This window comes from Trachypithecus francoisi, unplaced genomic scaffold (genome assembly GCF_009764315.1).
Source record: "Trachypithecus francoisi isolate TF-2019V2 unplaced genomic scaffold, Tfra_2.0 Lachesis_group10, whole genome shotgun sequence".
NCBI classification, from domain to species: domain Eukaryota; kingdom Metazoa; phylum Chordata; class Mammalia; order Primates; family Cercopithecidae; genus Trachypithecus; species Trachypithecus francoisi.
Window position 1 is genome coordinate 33,273,669 of NW_022681455.1, and position 8,891 is coordinate 33,282,559.

Below are 8,891 nucleotides of genomic sequence, written 5' to 3' on the forward strand. Positions count from 1 at the left end.
GGGGCTGACCCGCAGGGTGCCAGACTTTGGGATATAGCAGAGAGAGAGCTTGGCATGACTTGTTACTCCAGGCGGTAGAATCCTGGAAAAGAGCTACCATGCAGCCCACACCTGATTGACTGGAGGACCACCTTAGTGGAAAGTGGACAGTCTGGGCTTCTGGCCTGCCGAGTGCACAAGCATAACAATTGCTTTTGTTTAACGTGGACAGAATATTTGATCCATTCCAACCAGGCATTTGCATCTTGGTATCCTGTCTTAATTGCCAAAATATCTTTTAAGTCTTTAATTTCTATAATCCTCTAGTAAAATGAATATATGGTTTTACGAAATTACAAAAACTGGTTGGGGCAATCCATACTTGCTCTTTAGTGATCCACAGAACGTTGGACCAACTACGGCATAAAAGCTCTACATCAGGGGTCAAGACTCCTGGTTGACACTGGGGACTTTATTGAAATCCCCCTGGATTCAATGGTCCTAATTTACTAATGCCCAGTCTGAGGAGAGTCAGGACGCACAGAGGTACTTTTCTGAAGTAGAGAGCTGTCTTTGACTTGGCAAGTTCCCACAGGGTAAAACAAAGCAAGCATTAAATGCAATAGTTTGAGATGAAATTGACTTGGTTATGTTAATAATAGTTTGAGATGAAATTGACTTGGTTATGTTAATAACTAGATGGGGCCGGGCGCGGTGGCTCAAGCCTGTAATCCCAGCACTTTGGGAGGCCGAGACGGGCGGATCACGAGGTCAGGAGATCGAGAGACCATCCTGGCTAACATGGTGAAACCCCGTCTCTACTAAAAATACAAAAAACTAGCCGGGCGAGGTGGCGGGCGCCTGTAGTCCCAGCTACTTGGGAGGCTGAGGCAGGAGAATGGCGTGAACCCGGCAGGCGGAGCTTGCAGTGAGCCAAGATTGCGCCACTGCACTCCAGTCTGGGTGACAGAGCGAGACTCTGCCTCAAAAAAAAAAAAATAATAATAACTAGATGGTCAGCAATAGAGCGAGGAAAGAAGAGTAATAGAATAGATGAAAGAGTTAAATTTTTCTTAACTTTAGTTTGGTAGGATTTCCCCCTGGGACTATAACCCACAGCTCTGGAGGGGATGGTGCTTTCTTGACTCGGGTGTGATGAATCCATCCCTTTTTCGCTGTACAAACAGCAATCTCAGTGGTTAGCAGCACAAGGTAGGGTCCTTTCCAGGCTGGTTCGAGTTTTCCTTCTTTCCACCCTTTGATGACAACGTGATCTTCAGGCGGGTGCTGGTTTACCGGAAATTCTAGAGGTGGTACATGTGCTAAAAGACTTTTAATTTTGAAGGAAAGGAAAGTGGAAGATAAACCAAGCATATAATTTTTTTTTTTTTTTTTTTTTTTTTTTGAGATGGAGTCTCGCTCTGTCGCCCAGGCTGGAGTGCAGCGGCCAGATCTCGGCTCACTGCAAGCTCCGCCTCCCGGGTTTTTACGCCATTCTCCTGCCTCAGCCTCCCGAGTAGCTGGGACTACAGGTGCCCGCCACCTCGCCCAGCTAGTTTTTTGTATTTTTTTAGTAGAGATGGGGTTTCACTGTGTTAGCCAGGATGGTTTCGATCTCCTGAACTTGTGATCCACCCGTCTTGGCCTCCCAAAGTGCTGGGATTACAGGTTTGAGCCACCGTGCCCGGCCCAAGCATATAATTTCTAAGAAATTGACCTTTTGTTTTAAATGTGAGGACATTAGCAGTGGACTTTATAGTCATTGATGCCTTTTTACTGAGAAATTTCCTTTAGCACTTATTTTTATTAGTTTTTAGACCAAAGAATGCCAAACACCATTTTATATTTGACAGTACTTCCTGTATGATTTTTAGACCAGATAAGTGAAATTTCACTTTTTTTTTTTTTTGAGATGGAGTCTCGCTCTATCGCCCAGGCTGGAGTGCAGTGGCCGGATCTCAGCTCACTGCAAGCTCCGCCTCCCGGGTTTACACCATTCTCCTGCCTCAGCCTCCCGAGTAGCTGGGATTACAGGCGCCTGCCACCTCGCCCGGCTAGTTTTTTGTATTTTTTTAGTAGAGATGGGGGTTTCACCATGTTCGCCAGGATGGTCTCGATCTCCTGACCTCGTGATCCACCCATCTCGGCCTCCCAAAGTGCTGGGATTACAGGCTTGAGCCACCGCGCCCGGGCGTGAAATTTCACTTTTATATTTGTGTTATTATTATTATTTTGAGATGGAGTCTTACTCTGTCACCCAGGCTGGAGTGCAGTGGGGCGATCTCAGCTCACTGCAACCTCTGCCTCCCGGGTTCAAGCAGTTCTCCTGCCTCAGCCTCCAGTAGTTGGGACTACAGGAACACGGTGCCACGCCCAGCTCATTTTTTTGTATTTTAGTAGAGACAGGGTTTCACCTTGTTGCCCGGGCTGGTCGCGAACTCCTGAACTCAGGCAATCCGCCTGTCTTGGCTTCCCAAAGTGCTGGGATTACAGGCGTGAGCCACTGCGCCTAGCCTATTAATGTTAAACTTAGTTTTAATAACACTTTGTAGACATATTTATTCCCCCACCTTTTTTTGGGGGGGGATGGAGTCTCGCTCTGTCACCCAGGCTAGAGTGCAGTGGCACGATGTCAGCTCACTGCAAGTTCTGCCTCCCAGATTCATGCTATTCTCCTGCCTCAGCCTTCCAAGTAGCTGGGACTACAGGTGCCCGCCACCACGCCTGGCTAATTTTTTTGCATTTTTAGTAGACACAGAGTTTCACCATGTTGGTCAGGATGGTCTTGATCTCCTAAGCTTGTGATCCACCTGCCTCGGCCGCCCAAAGTGCTGGTGAGAGGTGAAGCCCACTGGGCTTCTGGGTTGGATGGGGACTTGGAGAACTTTTCTGTCTAGCTAAAGGATTGTAAATGCACCAATCAATGCTCTGTGTCTAGCTAAAGGATTGTAAACACACCAATCAGTGCTCTATGTCTACCTAATTGGGGCTAAAGGTTTGTAAACGCACCAGTCAGCACTCTGTGTCTAGCTAATTGGGTAAGGGGACTTGGAGAACTATTCTGTCTAGCTAAAGGATTGTAAATGCACTAATCAGCACTCTGTGTCTAGCTAAAGGTTTGTAAACCCACCAATCAGCACTCTGTAAAAATGGACCAATCAGCACTCTGTAAAATGGACCACCTAGCTAAAGGTTTGTAAACCCACCAATCAGCACTCTGTAAAAATGGACCAATCAGCACTCTGTAAAATGGACCAATCAGCTCTCTGTAAAATGGACTAAAAAGCAGGATGTGGATGGGGCCAAATAAGGGAATAAAAGCAGGCCACCCGAGCCAGCAGTAGCAACCCGCTTTGGTCCCCTTCCACGCTGTGGCAGCTTTGTTCTTTCGCTCTTCACAATAAATCTTTCTGCTCTTCACTCTTTGGGTCACCACTACCTTTATGAGCTATAACACTCATCGTGAGGGTCTGTGGCTTCATTCCTGAAGTCAGCAAGACCACGAACCCACCAGGAGGAACAAACAACTCTGAAGGCGCCACCTTTTAAGAGCTGTAACACTCACTGCAAAGGTCTGTGGCTTCACTCCTGAAGTCAGCAAGACCACGAACCCACCAGAAGGAATAAACTCTGGACACATCTGAACATCTGAAGGAAAAAACTCTGGACACACCATCTTTGAGAACTGTAATGCTCACCACGAGGGCCCGTGGCTTCATTCTTGAAGTCAGCGAGACCAAGAACCCACCAGAAGGAACAAATTCCAGACACACCGGGATTACAGGTGTGAGCCACCACTCCGGCCATTTTTTTTTTTTTTTTTTGAGACAGAGTCTTGTTTTGTTGCCCAGGCTGGAGTGCAGTGGTGTGATCTTGGCTTACGAAAAGCTCCGCCTCCCAGGTTCACACCATTCTCCTGCCTCAGCCTCCCGAGTAGCTGGGACTACAGCTGCCTGCCACCATGCCTGGCTAAGTTTTTATATTTTTAGTAGAGCCAGGGTTTCACCATGTTAGCCAGGATGGTCTCAATCTCCTGACCTTGTGATCTGCCCAGCTTGGCCTCCCAAAGTGCTGGGATTACAGGCGTGAGCCACCATGCCTGGCAGCTATTCTTTTCCAAAGCAAACTTCCTTCATGTTTGTGGACTAGACTGCCTAAGACTAGAAGTTAGGATAATATATGTTACACTGTTAACTTTTAGCAAACTTTACTTTTGTTGAAAACCTTGTAAGTTTGGGATTTCAATTGTCTTTTGCTGTTAATAAGACCTTGTTTAGTCCAAATTAACTTAGAATTGGTATAGATGGGGCCGGGCATGGCGGCTCACGCCTATAATCCCAGCACTTTGGGAGGCCGAGGCAGGCAGATCACAAGGTCAGGAGATCAAGACCATGCTGGCTAACACGGTGAAACCCTGTCTCCACTAAAAATACAAGAAAGTAGCTGGGCGTGGTGGTGGGTGCCTGTAGTGCCAGCTACTTGGGAGGCTGAGGCAGGAGAATGGCGTGAACCCGGGAGGCAGAGCTTGCAGTGAGCCAAGATCATGCCACTGCACTCCAGCCTGGGCGACAGAGCGAGCCTCTGTCTTAAAAAAAAAAAAAAAATTGGTATAGATGGTTCCTTCCTGTTTTCCCTTCTCTCTCCCTCTCTCTCTTTTCCCTCTCTCTTTTTTCTCTCCTCTCTGTTCCGCTCTCTCTCTCTGCTGGTCTTTCCTTGCCTCTGCCGGCTGCTTATGCTGCTGTTCTCCTGTCTCTTTTCTCTTCCCCTAGGGGAGGGACTGGTGGTAGTGGAGCTACTCTTTCTTCCCCTAAGAAGAAAGCGGGGGTTTGTGTGAGGTTCAACCCCTCAAACCATGGATGTGTCACCTTGCCTGTCCTGGAAGGCTCACCCCTCAAACCAAGGTGTGTCTTGCCTGTCCTGGAAGGCGCAACCCCTCAAACTAGGGGGTGTCTTGCCTTGCTTGTCCTGGGAGGTTGACCTGTTTCCCTGCTTTCCCCCTCGGAAGGTCCTTTGCACAATTCCCACTCGTGCTGTCCTCTCTGGCTGTTCCCCTAAAGGAGAATTAGGCCCCTCTTAGTGTTGGCATGCTGGTATAAATACCACGGCAGGAGTTGCCCTAAGCCATACGAGGTAGCTATGGAACCGCGGAGAGGACCCACTCTCCATCCAGCAGTAGGACTCGTCACCATCCACACAAACAACACCGTAGGCAGGGTTGTTGGTCACTCATGCACACACACATTTAGCCCTCCAGAATTTGACCACCAAGGAAGTACTTTACCGGCTACCACAGCTTCTGCTTCCTTGGTCTATGCACAGAGTCATCGCCGCAGCATGTGAGGATCCTTTAAGCTAGGTTGTGTTGGGAGAAAAGCTGAGTGTTGGGAGAGAAGCTGAGGCAGGGCCTGGAACATGTCCGGGTCCACGGTAAAACCCCTGGGGGCCTTTGGAATGTGTCCAGACTTGCTGGCTCCTTGCTTCTAGCTCTCCCATTATCTCAAGTAGCCATACGTTTCAAAGAAAATGCTAAACCGTCACAGCTGTAGTTCATTCACTTGCTACATTGCTTCCTTTCAACCCCCACATCCTCACCACCTGTTTCTTTGTTTGATCACCAATCAATAGCCTGGGCTCCCAGAGCTCGGGACCTTCGCAGCCTCCATACTAGCGTTGGCTCCCTGGTCCCACTTTCTCAAGTCTTAACTTGTGTTTTCTCATTCCTTTGACTCTGCTGGACTTCGTAGCCCCCACGGCCTGGTGTTGGGTCTGATCACCCCAACATTCCTGGTGCCCAACGTGGGGTGACGAAGACCCTGGTGAAGGAAACCTAGAGCACGTGAAAGTGGAGGATGCATCCTCAGAGGACACCCGAGGATGATTGAAAGAAGCTTGGCGGAAAACCAGGGTAACAATGGGACAAAGTGAAAGCAAACATTCTCCTTATTTGAATTTCTTAAGGCATTTATTATGAAAAGGGGGCATGAAAGTGAGTACTCAGAATCTGTTATCACTCTTTGGTACAGTAGAGCAGTTTTGCCCATGGTTTCCAGAACAAGAGACTATGGAATTGGATGAATGGGAGAGAATTGGAAGAGATTTTTAAAAGGCGTATAAAGACGGAACAGAAATTCCGGTTTCCATTTGGTCAATGTGAGTGCTAATAAAAGCAGCTTTTGAGCCATTTCAAACAGATGATGAGGCCGATTCAGATGAGGAAGAGGAGGATGAGTGTTAAAAAACTACAGATTCTGAGTGTGAGGAACAGCTACTGGAGGAGATTAAAGAAAGGAAAACTATAAAAAAGGTATGTTTTACTAGCCCGTCGACTCCACCTGCTAAATTAAGTGAATGACCACCTCCTTCCTCTCCCCTTAATGGGTGAGAAAATGAATTAGCTGAAAAACTTTCTGCTCCTGTAGTTGCAACATTAAAACCTGGAGCAATTGATGGTAATATACAAAATTCTATTCAAAAAGCTAGAGCTGAGGGAGACCTTGAAGCATGGCAATTTCTAGTTACTATAACCCAGCAAGGAGGACAGAATATAGCTAATTGGGCCACTTTTCCTTTTAAGCAAGCCATTAGTCAATATGGACCAAACTCTCCTTTTGTGCAAACTTTGTTGAAAAATGTGGCTCTGATAATAGGTTAATACCATATGATTGGGATGCTTTGACAAAATCTGTTCTCACTCCATCTCAGTATTTACAATTTAAAACCTGGTGGGCTGATGAAGCTCAAACTCAGGCAAGGGAAAAAACACAAGCACAGCCACCTGTGCCTGTTTCCTTTGAACAGTGAATGGGAGTTGGCCTTAACTGGGGTTGATTAGAGAATCAAGCAGTAACGGAGGATGTTGCCATTTTTCAGCTGCGCCCTGTGTGCTTATAGGCATGGGAAAGGATAAATGTTACAGGGGAAAAATATCCTTCTTTCAGTTCTGTCCAACAAGGACCTAAAGACCGTATATTGATTTTATTGCTCAGCTCCAAGAGGCTGTGTATAAAGGCATAACTGATAAAACAGCTCAGGATGTTGTAATACACCTTCTTGCATATGATAATGCTAATGCAGAGTGTCAAACTGCTATTAGACCCCTGAGAGGGAAGGCTCATTTAGCTGAATATATTAAGGCTTGCAATGGCATTGGAGGTAACTTACATAAGGCTACTCTTTTAACTCAGGCTATGGCTGGATTGAAAGTAGGAAAGTAGCCCCCACGGCCCGGTGTTGGGACCAGGTATTACATTCGAATACCCTGGAATATACGGGGAAGTTGCATGCTGCCTCCTGGGGTTTATCCCAGGTAGCTCTAGCTTTCTTGCTGCCCACAGAGGCCTGGAGCAGGGGAGTTGCTAAGATGCCATGGAGTGCCCATTTGGTCACTGGCAGTCTGGGCAGGTTGCCCCTTTCTGGGTTTGTGGTGACGGAGAGGAGGCCAAAAGGCACAGACCAAGTCCCCGGGTGGCTGCAGGCAGTTCCAGCCCAGTCCTGAGGATCCTTCTCACCATGGTCACCTGCCTTACTAACTCTGCCCAGGAAGTGGCCTGCTGCTTGCTGTGCTGCTGCTTTTCCTACTTCTGCCCTTCCCTGCCATCCCTCACATGTCTCAGTTGACAAGCAATTCCCTGTCTTCCCTGGCCCCCTAGGGAAAGGGCTAAGAAACAGTCCATGTACACCCCGACCTTACTAGCCTAAGGTAGGTGAAGGCGTGTGGAGCAGCCTAGAGTACAGAGCCCTTGGGAAGGAGCCCACTAATAAGGGATGCTCTCCCATAGCCATATTTAAATGCTACCTAGACTGAGGTGGACGAGCTCTGCCAGCTGCTGTCATCTTCAGAAGATAGATGCAGCAGTAAGGAATGTTTGTTTCGCTTTTTTTTTTTTTTTTTTTTTGAGGCGGAGTGTCGCTCTGTCGCCCGGACTGGAGTGCAGTGGCCGGATCTCAGCTCACTGCAAGCTCCGCCTCCTGGGTTTACACCATTCTCCTGCCTCAGCCTCCCGAGTAGCTGGGACTACAGGTGCCCGCCACCTCACCCGGCTAGTTTTTGTATCTTTAGTAGAGACGGAGTTTCACCGTGTTAGCCAGGATGGTCTCGATCTCCTGACCTCGTGATCTGCCCGTCTCGGCCTCCCAAAGTGCTGGGATTACAGGCTTGAGCCACCGCGCCCGGCCTTGTTTCGCTTTTTTATAAAATGTTTAAAAGCACTGTGGCTAAGAAAATTCAGGCCAGGCGCGGTGGCTCACACCTGTAATCCCAGCACTTTGGGAAGCCGAGGCAGGCGGATCACGAGGTCAGGAGATCAAGACAATCCTGGCTAACATGGTGAAACCCCGTCTCTACTAAAAATACAAAAAATTAGCCGGGCATTGGGGCGGGCGCCTGTAGTTCCAGCTACTCGGGAGACTGAGGCAGGAGAATGTCATGAACCTGGGAGGCAGAGCTTGCAGTGAGCCGAGATTGTACCACTGCACTCCAGCCTGGGCTACAGGGCGAAACTCCATCAAAAAAAAAAGAAAAAAGAAAACTTCAAAGCAGACCCTGTGCTGCTCGTCTGCTCTCCCCTGAGCCTCTCTGCTTGAGGGTGGTAAAAATAATAAAAAGCCCAGTATATTTTCAGTACCTTACCTAACAGGGTTGGCTGCAGGCGTAGGTGGCCTAGAAGATAAGGGGAGTGGTTTTCCCCCAGCCTGTTACCTTTCTGCCTCCAGGCTTACACACACACTTTACCACCTGGTCCTTCTCTGGCCTCTTACTGCCACTTGTAGTCTTCTTTCCTTCCTCTCAGGGTAAGGGCAGCAACTAGTGGCAGGCCATTAAAAAGAGAAGCTGCCTAAGGAGCTCAGAACGAATAAAAAGAAACCGGTCACAGCCCTACTTTCCCAAGCTACCGTCTAAGACATTCCAGCTG